This window comes from Lactuca serriola, chromosome 9 (assembly GCF_051521515.1).
Source record: "Lactuca serriola cultivar US96UC23 chromosome 9, Lser_US96UC23_V15, whole genome shotgun sequence".
NCBI lineage: Eukaryota > Viridiplantae > Streptophyta > Magnoliopsida > Asterales > Asteraceae > Lactuca > Lactuca serriola.
In genome coordinates, this window is record NC_136416.1 from 7,342,138 (window position 1) to 7,354,570 (window position 12,433).

Consider the following 12,433-nt stretch of genomic DNA (forward strand, 5'->3'; position numbering starts at 1 on the left):
TGTCGGTTAACCACACACGCTCCATCGATACTATGATAAACATTATGTTACCCTTTGCCTACCTTGTTAAATACGAGTTAGTGTGCCGGTTAACCACACACGCTCCACTAACCGACTTAAACAAAGTGCAAAGTGTAATTTCATGGATTAGCACCTTATTCACATTTTCCTAAGTAACTAAGATTGGGTATTTATAAAAGGTTTAGTTACTTAGTATTTATCATTAATATTTTTAATGAAGGGAGAATTTATAGTCTTTGTCCTACCCGTTCGGCTAACGACCCTCCACCAGTCAAGGAAGCGATGGGTGAGAGTGGACACCCATTAAACTGGCATTTTATAGGCAGTAACCGTATACCCCCTTATAGACCGACTTCATGAATGAGGCCTACTAACGGTAAGATTGACTTGCTCTTATACTTATATATATCATTAACTTATAATATTATAAAGTATAAGGGTTGAATTTTAACTTTTTAAAATTCTAAGGGCTAAACTTGGAACTAAAGTATTCATAGGAAAACTTTACAAATTCCAAAACTTGAGGGCAAGTTTTGAAACTATTCAAAACTATTCAATTTCCATAACTTATGTATTTAATCCTAAAACTCTTCAAGTTCCATTACTTGAGGACAAGTTATGGAAGACTTTAAACTATTAAAAGAATATGACTTTTCTTTGTCCATAACCTATGGAAATATTTATGAGTTTTATGAATCGTAAATGTGACTTTTCATATAACTTGAGGACAAGTTACAAAAACATATTTTAGAATCAACTCTTAGATTAATTTGGATTGAAAACAACAATTTTACATAACTTTTCTATTAATCTAAGCAACTCATAAGAACAAGATAATTCAATCAAACTTTTCTATGAATCTATTGACAATTATCTTTGAAATTGGATTAGAATGAACATTACCACATCAAAAATAGGTTTATAGGTTCAAAAACAGCTTAGGGTAATGATTCTAGTCCAATTTCAACCTTAAAAGTCGAAAATATGTTGTCTCGGGGTCCTACTCGTCGAGTGTATAAACCTACTCGACGAGTAGGATGAGTTTCTTCATGGACTCGGCGAGTTCATCAGTGGACTCGGCGAGTCCAGTCCCCAGACAGCCCGAAAATCGAGTTTTTCAGCATTTTTCAGCACTTTGCATCAAATCTAATTGAAAACAAGCCTAGGCTCTGATACCACTGTTGGGTTTTAAGCATTCTAACACTCCTATGGTGTACATGCAGCCCTATAAACCTTGGATCTACGTTTTCTCTATTATACATACAAATATTAAATATTCCAAGGTTTCATCCTAACTAGCATATTATGAAGCACCTATACTACAAAGTTCTAGTTAAATGACATACCTTTTGATGTAGCTTGAAGTCTTCAAGCTTTAAGGGCTTAGCCCATATAGTGTGGAAGCCTCAAGTGGAATCACAAATCACCAAAACACCTTGGAAGACTTTAGAGAATATGGATACTTGGCTCACACTTATGAAATCGGTTATTGCACTCTTTAGTGTATCCACACTAGCCACTTGCCACATTTCATGAACCACAAGACCCTTTATATAGTGTGGGGGATTAGGGTTAAACCCTAATACCCATGACCTTTCATTTCCTAGGATCCATAGGTTAAAGCTCCATGGACTATCCATGAAGACTTAGCCCAACCTAAATGAACATGGCCCACTACACATATATATATCTAAGAGTCCATATTTAATTAGTTCCATTTGATCAATTAATTAATTATAAATTAATTCTTGATCAATACTAATTAAATAATATGATTATATATATTAATATATTAGAACTTATAATATATTAATATAAATCATAAATATACTATTCTCAAAAGACTATCCATATAAATTGTGCCGGTGAAGTGCAACCCCAATGGACCATGCCGGGTCGGGTCAAGTACATATCAAATATAGTTATGGACTTAGACACTAATCCAACAGTTATGATTAAGAGGATCCTGACGTTTTGATATAAACAGTTTTTGGTTATGAGATTTGATGTTTTGACATTGTCACATTTTGAGATTTTATTACTGTGTTAAATGTGTTTTTAAATTGAAAATTTTGGTTTGAAAATTTATGTCGTTACAAAGGGACTTGGTGGATTCAAGGTAGTTCTTAAGGTAAGTACGGATAGATGTGGAAGGTAGTATGGGCTCGTACTACTGAAAGCAGATGATCCATACTCGAATCAAGGAAGGCTGAGATGAAACCAGGGAACTTGTAGTATTTGATATCCCTCAAGTTATGTTTAGTATTATGATGTTTGTTATGATGTGTTTTTCAAATGGTGGATTTACGCCCTAGACCAGTAGTTGGCAGTTCAGGTGTCGATGAGGGATCAGGCTCAGGCTCTGGAGCTGAGCAGCTAGACAAGCAGACTAGGGAGTTCATCTCCTCAGAGATCACGTGCAACATACTAGACCAGACTCTTGTGATATTTGGCACGATCAAGGAGGGCATTCTTGAGCTTTTGAATGAGAGGTTGAGTGCTTTACGCATTGAGGTGGCGACCATGATGGGGTCGCACACACTGACTTTTAAGGAGTTCAGGGCTTATGGAGCTCCCAACTATCATGGGGCTCGGGACCCCATTGCGAGTACCAGATGGTTGGCGGATGTCGCCAATGCATTCCGCAATAGCAAATGTCCCGAGGGGGGTAAGGTCCGACTTGTGTCCTGTCTTCTGAAGGACGGGGCACATGATTGGTGGTAGGAGGTCGGACGAGCCATTGGTGATGATGCAGTGTTGGATGCGATCACATGGAGTGATTTCACGACCAGGTTCAGGGTCAAGTTCGCACCTGTTATTGAGGTGCAACAGCTTGCTAGGGAGTTCCAGGATCTCTAGCAGACGACAGAGACAATGGCGGAGATTACCGCCAAGTTTAGGGAGAGGGCCCTTCTCATTCTGCAATATGTGGCGGACGAGGAGATGAAAAAGGTTTGATACCATGAGATACTGAGGAGTGATATCAGACAGTCTGTGAGTCGGTCCAGCTGCAACATGCTGGAGGATATGATAGTGAGGGCTTGTGAGAGGGAGATTGATTTAGAGATGGAGAGGAAGAGGAAGACAGAGGCAGTGTATGGCACGGAGGGCTCAGGCAAGAAGCCCAAGGTAGATTCCCGAGGGAAGGGCCAGCAGGGCCAAGGCCGTTGTGGCAAGTGCGACAGGGGGCATGAGGATTGAGGGCCGTGTAGGACAGGTAGTTCGGGCTGCTTCAAGTGCGGCCGAACTGGACATGTCAGCAGGGATTTTACTGCTACTACCACCACTACAACATCTGATCTGATTTTCTTTCGGTATAATCAGAGGGGACACAAGAAAGTCCCAGTGTCCGAGTCTAGCATCAACAGGACAAGTGGTGGCACCCGCTCCTACCACTTTGAGGATTAAAGACGGTCGTTAGGGCTGGGCTGAGGTGCCGGCGGCAAAGGGCAGAGCCTTCCAGTTGACAGCAGAGGAAGCACGTGCAGCCCTTAATGTGGTTACGGGTATGTATCTTCTCCATTATCTCTTTATTATTTCTGATTATTACTAATGTTTGTGTGTTTGTTTATAGGATCGTTCTTAGTAAATGGCATATCAATTATGGTACTATTTGATTCGGGGGCTACCCGATCTTTTGTGTCGCCCGCACTTAGCAAGTGATTTAGTAGAGCTCTGAGGGAGCTGGATTGCCCACTTGAAGTAGAGATAGCAGATGATAGGACCGTCAGGGTTGCAAGGGTTCATAGAGGATGTATCCTACAATTATTGGATCAACAATTTTCAGTGGATCTGGTTCTAATTCCTCTGCGCGGGAATAAGGTTATAGTGGGTATGGATTGGTTGAGCCCCAATGGGGAAGTGATTGACTGCGAGTAGCAGCTAGTGAGGGTTCGTACTCCTAGTAGGGGAGAGTTAATGATTCAGGGTGAGAAGCTGCAACATGGGTTGACTATAAGTTCAGTAGCAAGAGTTAGGCGCTACCTTCAGCAGGGGTGCGCAGGTTATATCACCTATGTTATGGATACCCGAGATAAGGGTAAGGCCGCAGTGGACGATGTACCGATAATGCGAGAGTACCCGAACGTATTCTCAGAGGATCTGTCTGCGATACCTCCAGAGAGGCAGGTTGAGTTTAGGATTGACCTAGTCCATGGTGCGGATCCGATAGCCAAAGCACTGTATCAGATCGCTCCTCCCGATATGCAGGAGTTGTCTACGTAGCTACATGTAACGTCCGTGTTTCTGGGCTTGCCATTTTTAGCAATGTAATAGTCTAGGTTAACCTTTGTAACCTCAATTTGAAATAATAAAAATGTATTATTTGTGAATTTGTGAATTATGTGATTTATGTGTGTGTTCTTAATTATTATAATTAAATTAAGAATAAAATAAACGTCAAAGTTAAAGCGTGAGATAAGCCCGATATCTTTGCATAAAGTTGTAGTGGTTGAAACAAGGATTCCGGAGATATAAGGAATGCCAAAATCCGAGTTATAACGAAGAAGTTATGACCTGTCGAAGTTTCGCGACAGAACCGGCACGACGCCGAGTGACGTAAAATATGAATTTAAGATATAGCAATATTTAGCCTTAGCGATCTAAACGAAAGTCGTAGATTTCGTTAAACCGAGAGCATGCATAAAAGGAACGCCCAAATCTGACTTCGTATGAAAAAGTTATGATTTTCTGAAGTTTCGACGTGGCAGTATGCAGCCCGAATACTCGATTTGAGATCGAGCGGTTTTTAGCCGAAACAATCTAAAGGAGAATCGAAGATCTCGTTGTTAGTAGCAAAACGATGAAAAGTTAGGCGAGAATGGACGTCGGACGAAGAAGTTATGATTTTATAACGAAGTTTTCCTGTCCGGGCCTCCTAAAAATAATTAATAAAAATAAAAGTCAAAATGAGCCGACGGAGTCTAAACGAAAGTTGTAGAGCGTAATCTCACCTTCGTGTGGATATAAAGAACGTTGAAAACGGAGTTCGTATGAAGGAGATATGAATTTTTGAAGTTTAATAAATATTTAATATTTATTTTTAATTAAACTCCGATATTATCCGAAGAAGGGTTAGGCGGTCTATCCGAAGTATGCACCGCGTACTGCTGTACGCCCCGCGTACAGCGAAGGGCACTCGAGTACTCCAAAGTCGTGTGCAATGACGTATGAGGGCCGATGACGTAAGCGCTGACGACCCCCGAGGCGTATGCCCCGCGTAGCCTCGTACGCCCCGCGTACGTGCGAGGGTCAGCAACTATAAAAGGGGATCTGAAGGCAGCTGGGTTTCATTCACAAATTCCATCCTTCTCTCTAGTCCTTTGCCTCGTTTTGCGTGCCGTTTGTACCCCGAAGCCCCGGTATTATTCCCGAGCCCCGAAGCAAGATCCGAAGCCCCGAGAATCCCGAAGAGCGTTATTCCCGAGCCGAAGCCCTGCCCGCGAGGAGCCCGGTTTTTGTGAAGATCTTCCAGATCTACGGAGAGACGCTACTTCTATAAGCCGTAGCGCTGTCGGATCATCTTCTGATCAAGTGAGTGTGTAGTTATTTTCTTTCCAACGCAATATTATGAAATATTTAATATAAAATATGTGCTACGTGTATATATTTTGTGGTTATATATGTGAATGTATATTCTCTATGAAATACGTGTTATGTGTGTTTGCCTCATCTGTTATGTGGAATATGTATCGATTAAAGCATGCTATACAGGTTTTTAAACAAGGTATAAAAATGTATATTTTTATCTACTAATATGTTGGGTAGAACATGGGTAGATAATTGGTGTGAAATAAACAGATGAGAGGCCTCGGTGTTATTGGTGTTATTCTAGTTATTCAGCAGAGTATGGATGACGACCACAGACTATTCTAGACTGTCATGTGGAACACTAGCAGGCTCATTACCTGTAGGTGTTGTGAACGACGTGTTCACCGGTGTACTCTATCCCCCACATGGTTGCCTTTAGGACACTTATTGTTGAGGAAGCCCCTCTGCAGTAATGTCCGTCCCGATGAAAATCCTGAAATAAGTTCCTTATAATAGACGTTATTTTTAGGAACGTAAGGTGAGGATAACGGGAATGGGTAATCGGGCTTATTGTTGATTGTTGTAATTAAATATAATTATTGTGGGTTTGAAAACCCTATATGCTCACCAGGCTCCCAAGCCTGACCCACTCAGTTGATTTGTATTACAGGAAGTGGCGCAAGAGCTTAAGATGGGCGAATCGTCAAGTTGTTTTGTTTACAAGTCTGTATATGTATATATTTGTTGAACGACTTGTAATGTGATCGTTTATGCTTTATGATCTATATCGGAACATGACATCCCGACTTTTGATTATGAAATGAAATCATATTTCTATATGAAATGTTTTGATAAATATCTATTTTATCATGTTTTGTTTTTGGGAACAAATTCCGCATCTCTTTTAAAATCAAACGGATTTACTCTGAAAATGTTTAAAAAACATAAATGAAACCGGTCTTTTCTGGCCGAGATTTTGGGGATGTCACAGTTGGTATCAGAGCATTAGTTTAAGCGAACTAGGAATTTGTTGGATTTCTATACTTAAACTTAGTATGCTAAGTGGAGATTGTGAGATGTGTGTCTGATAAATTTTAGACACGAGCACTAATTTATTTTAGGAAAGTTGCCTAAAATGTTTTTATGTGCTAAATGTTATATGTTGCCATATATGATATTGTTTGTTCGGATCTACGGTTTGTTGCCAACCGGATCTGAAGGTTTATGTGTTTAGGATTCTAAGCGTATGTATACGATATTAGAACTAGCATGTAATCGTTTGGAGTAATAAGGTGAAATTATTCGGTGTGTAGATAAAAAATGGTGAGAACAAGAAGCGGAGTTGGAAATGCTAATGAAAACAGGAACCAACCGCCTGTAATTCAACAAATACCTGTCGTAGCTAATGCACCTGAGCCGATAACAATGGCTGGTGTACAAATGATGATTCAAATGATGTTGGATCGTCAGATGGAAGAAACAAGACGCCTGCTTAGGCAGAATCGTGAAGAACCGTCAATTCAAGCGGAAGAGCCCGAGGAGAATGGAGGGCAGTCTGGAGGAGAAAACTTTAGTGGGATTATTGGTCAAGACGAACAACCGGTGGTTAGACGCAATAACTAGTATGGAAGAAATGATGGTCGTGGGTGCAAGTACAAGGATTTCATGGCATCCAAACCACCATGTCTATCCGGAATCCCGACGCCGGTGCAAGTTATGGACTGGGTCTCTGAAATGGAGACTATGTTTGAAAGTTGCGAATGCAGCAACAGGCAGAAGACCGCTCTTGCGATCCCTCTGCTAAAATCTGGCGTGTTGAGTTGGTGGAAGCTGTTAGCTGACTCTATCCCCAAGGGAGAAGCAAGCAAAATGTCTTGGGAAGACTTTGTGGAACAACTAAAAATGCAATACTGCTCCGAGCAGGACCTTCTGGAAATCAGTAATGAGTTTCAGAATCTGAAGAAAGGGAAATTGAGCGTTACTGAATATGCTGCAAGTTTCACAGAAAATATGAAGTTTATCCCATATTTGGTGCCTACAGAACTCTCTAAGGTCAACAAATTTGCCCTTGGACTACCAGCGGACTATGGTCCATTGGTTAAGCAAGCAACCACATTGAAAGCCGCCATCTAGGCTGCTAGAAATGTTGAGACCCAGATCAGGGAAAAAGGTCTGGAAAGGTCAGAGGTTGGTGAAAAGAGGAAAATCGATGGATTTTCAGGGTACAGCAAGAAAAGTAAATTCTCGAAATCTGGTTCGAGAGGAAGTGGAGAAAAGGTAGAGGCGAAATGGTGCGACAAGTGCAAGAAGAAGCATCATGGGAAGTGTGGCGGGGAAACCACATGCTTCAAATGTGGAAAGTTAGGGCATTATGCCAACGACTGCACCTTCACCAAGAATGTTTGTTATGGTTGTGGTGAGGAGGGGCACATCTCAAGGGATTGTCCGTAAAAGAAGGAAGCAGCAAGACCCAACATTCCGCCAAAGCCAAATGCGAGAGCATTCCAGATGACACTGGAAGCTGCTAAAGATGAAGCTGATGTCGCTTCAGGTACCTTTCTCGTTAACAAATTGCCTGCCCAAATTTTATTTGATTCTGGAGCCAACTACTCCTTTATATCGCATGAATTTGGTAGAAAACTAGCCTTGCCTGTTGATAGACTAGATAATGCCTTATTAGTCGAAGTTGCTAGTGGCAAGTTTGTACCTGTTAGCTATCGCATGAAAAACATCTTAGTTGACTTGAATGGGAATAAGTTCCACGAGGAATTATTGCCTATCGAACTTAATGGTTTCGACATCGTTTTGGGAATGGATTGGCTTAGCGCCAATGATGCCGAAATTTTATGCAAGAAGAAAATAGTGAAAGTGAACCCGCCTGGAAAGGAATCGTTTATGGTGTACGGAGATAAACGCAGAGTAAACTCTGGAATCATTTCTGTAATGAAAGCCAGAAAATGTTTAACCAAGGGGTGTACATCATACTTAGCATTCGTGATCGACGCTAAGAAGGAAAAGAAGGTGATGCAAAATATTCCTGTTGTGTGTGATTATCCGGAAGTATTTCCCGAAGATCTTCCTGGATTACCGCCCGATCGACAAGTAGAATTTCATATCGACTTGTTGCCCGGAACAACGCCAATTGCAAAAGCACCTTATCGATTAGCACCGACGGAGATGAAGGAGCTGATGATGCAACTTCAGGAGTTATTAGACAAAGGTTTCATAAGACCTAGTTCATCACCATGGGGAGCTCCGGTGTTATTTGTAAAGAAGAAAGATGGAAGCATGAGGATGTGCATCGATTATAGGGAGCTGAATAAGGCAACAATAAAGAATAGATATCCGTTGCCGAGGATTGATGACCTATTCGATCAGCTACAAGGTTCAAGTTATTTTTCAAAGATCGACCTAAGGTCAGGATATCATCAGCTAAAGGTAAGAGAGCAGGATATAGAGAAGACTGCATTCAGAACGCGATATGGACACAACGAGTTTTTGGTTATGTCGTTTGGACTGACCAATGCTCCAGCAGCATTCATGGATTTGATGAACAGAGTTTGTAATCCGTTCCTAGATAAATTTGTGATAGTGTTCATAGATGACATTCTGATTTATTTGAAAAGCCAAGAGGAGCATGGCAGACACTTGCGAGAAGTGTTAGAAGTCTTGAAGAAGGAGAAGTTGTATGCAAAGTTCTCCAAATGTGATTTTTGGATTCGTGAAGTCCAATTCTTGGGTCACGTGGTCAACCAAGAAGGGATAATGGTTGATCCAGCGAAGATCGAAGCTGTGACGAAGTGGGAACAACCGAAAAGTCCCACGGAGATCCGAAGCTTTTTGGGATTAGCCGGATATTACCGAAGATTTATCCAAGGCTTTTCTTCGATTGCTAGTCCATTAACAGCTTTGACCCACAAAGGAGCTACTTATGCTTGGAATGATAAGCATAAAGAAGCATTCGAGAAGCTAAAGAAGAAACTATGCGAGGCACCGATACTTTCTCTACCCGATGGAGTTGAAGACTTCGCTGTTTATAGCGATGTGTCTGGGGTTGGATTGGGTTGTGTTTTGACCAAAAGGGATAAGGTGATCGCGTATGCGTCTCGACAGCTGAAAGAGCATGAAAAGAACTACCCGACTCATGATTTGGAGTTGGCAGCGGTAGCTTTCGCTCTAAAAATATGGAGGCATTACCTCTATGGCACGAAGTGCAAACTTTTCACTGATCATAAGAGTCTCCAATATCTTTTTGGTCAGAAAGAATTAAATATGAGGCAACGACGCTGGCTGGAATTACTTAAGGACTACAACTGTGAGATACTTTACCACCCCGGTAAGGCCAATGTTGTTGCTGATGCTCTCATTCGGAAAGTCAATCTTGAAAGGAGAAGGCCAAGAGCGTTGAGAATTGAAGTTGTCTCGACTATTTTGGAAAGTATCAAGAAAGCTCAAAGCGAAGCTTCTGAGAAGAATGACCGAAAGGAGGAACGTTTGGGCAAAACATTGGTGTTCGGTATAAACAGTCACGGACTAAAGGTGTTCCAAGATCGGATTTGGATACCTAAGACAGGAGGAGTCAGAGATCTTCTGATGGAAGAATCTCACAAAACCATGTACTCGATTCATCCCGGTAGCACAAAAATGTATAGGGACCTGAAACCCTATTATTGGTGGCCGACGATGAAGCTCGACATTGCGAAGTATGTGGCAGAGTGTGTGACTTGTGCAAGAGTCAAGGCACAACATCAGAAACCATACGGGAGTTTAGAACCATTACCTGTGCCTATGGGTAAGTGGGAAGACATTGCTATGGATTTTGTCACTAAACTACCCAGAACAAAAAGTGGTCACGACATGATTTGGGTGGTCGTTGATCGATTCACTAAGAGTGCGCATTTCATAGCAGCCAACGAGAAACGGTGTTCCGCTAACGATTGTGTCGGATCGTGATAGTCGTTTCACCTCACGATTTTGGAAAAGTCTACAAGAGGAATTGGGTACCAAGTTGTGTTTAAGTACAGCTTACCATCCGCAGACTGATGGTCAGAGTGAAAGAACGAGACAAACACTTGAAGATATGCTGAGAGCGTGTACCTTGGAATTCCTAGATAATTGGGATGAACATTTACCTTTGGTAGAATTTTCCTATAATAATAGTTTTCACTCGAGCATAAAGATGACACCTTATCAAGCATTGTATGGACAGAAGTGTCGTACGCCGTCTTGTTGGCTTGAGGCTGGGGAAAAGCAGTTTATGGGACCGGAGATAGTCCATCAAACTGCTGAAAAGTTGAAAATAATTAGGGAAAGAATGTTAGCAGCTCAGGATCGCCAAAAGAGTTATGCTGACAAAAAGCGAAGACCGATGACTTTTGAAGTTGGAAATTCGGTTTTGCTTAAAGTCTCGCCGTGGAAGGGACTTATAAGATTTGGAAAAATGGGAAAGTTAAGTCCAAGGTTTATTGGACCGTTTAAAGCTCTTCAGAGGATTGGGAACCAAGCTTACAAGCTCGAACTACCAGAAGAACTGAATGGGATTCATAACACTTTTCATGTGTGTTATTTGAGGAAGTTCACGGGAGAAGTTCCTGACATAATTCCACTTTCGGAGTTGAGGATCGATGAGAACAAAAGGTTGATTGAGGAACCGGAGGCAATCGTTGACCGAAAGACTAAGAAATTGCGACGTAAGATGGTTGAGTTAGTGCTTGTCCGATGGAAACACACGAATGGGCCGAATCTCACCTGGGAGACGGAGAGTGACATGATGAGTCGCTATCCGCATTTGTTTGCTGGTGTGTGATTCCGGGGACGAAATCATTCTAAGGTGGAGAGAATTGTAACGCCCGTGTTTCTGGGCTTGCCATTTTTAGCAATGTAATAGTCTAGGTTAACCTTTGTAACCTCAATTTGAAATAATAAAAATGTATTATTTGTGAATTTGTGAATTATGTGAATTATGTGATTTATGTGTGTGTTCTTAATTATTATAATTAAATTAAGAATAAAATAAGCGTCAAAGTTAAAGTGTGAGATAAGCCCGATATCTTTGCATAAAGTTTTAGTGGTTGAAACAAGGATTCCGGAGATATAAGGAATGCCAAAATCCGAGTTATAATAAAGAAGTTATGACCTGTCGAAGTTTCGCGACAAAACCGGTACGACACCGAGTGACGTAAAATATGAATTTAAGATAGAGCGATATTTAGCCTTAGCGATCTAAATGAAAGTCGTAGATTTCGTTAAACCGAGAGCATGCATAAAAGGAACGCCCAAATCTGACTTCGTATGAAAAAGTTATGATTTTCTGAAGTTTCGACGTGGCAGTATGCAGCCCGAATACTCGATTTGAGATCGATCGGTTTTTAGCCGAAACAATCTAAAGGAGAATCGAAGATCTCGTTGTTAGTAGCGAAACAATGAAAAGTTAGGCGAGAACGGACGTCGAACGAAGAAGTTATGATTTTATAACGAAGTTTTCCTGTCCGGGCCTCCTAAAAATAATTAATAAAAATAAAAGTCAAAATGAGCCGACGGAGTCTAAACGAAAGTTGTAGAGCGTAATCTCACCTTCGTGTGGATATAAAGAACGTTGAAAACGGAGTTCGTATGAAGGAGATATGAATTTTTGAAGTTTAATAAATATTTAATATTTATTTTTAATTAAACTCCGATATTATCCGAAGAAGGGTTAGGCGGTCTATCCGAAGTACGCACCGCGTACTGCTGTACGCCCCGCGTACAGAGAAGGTCACTCGAGTACTCCGAAGTCGTGTGCAATGACGTATGAGGGCCGATGACGTAAGTGCTGACGACCCCCGAGGCGTACGCCCCGCGTACGTGTGATGTGCACAAAAGTACCCACTAATTTTAATATTTA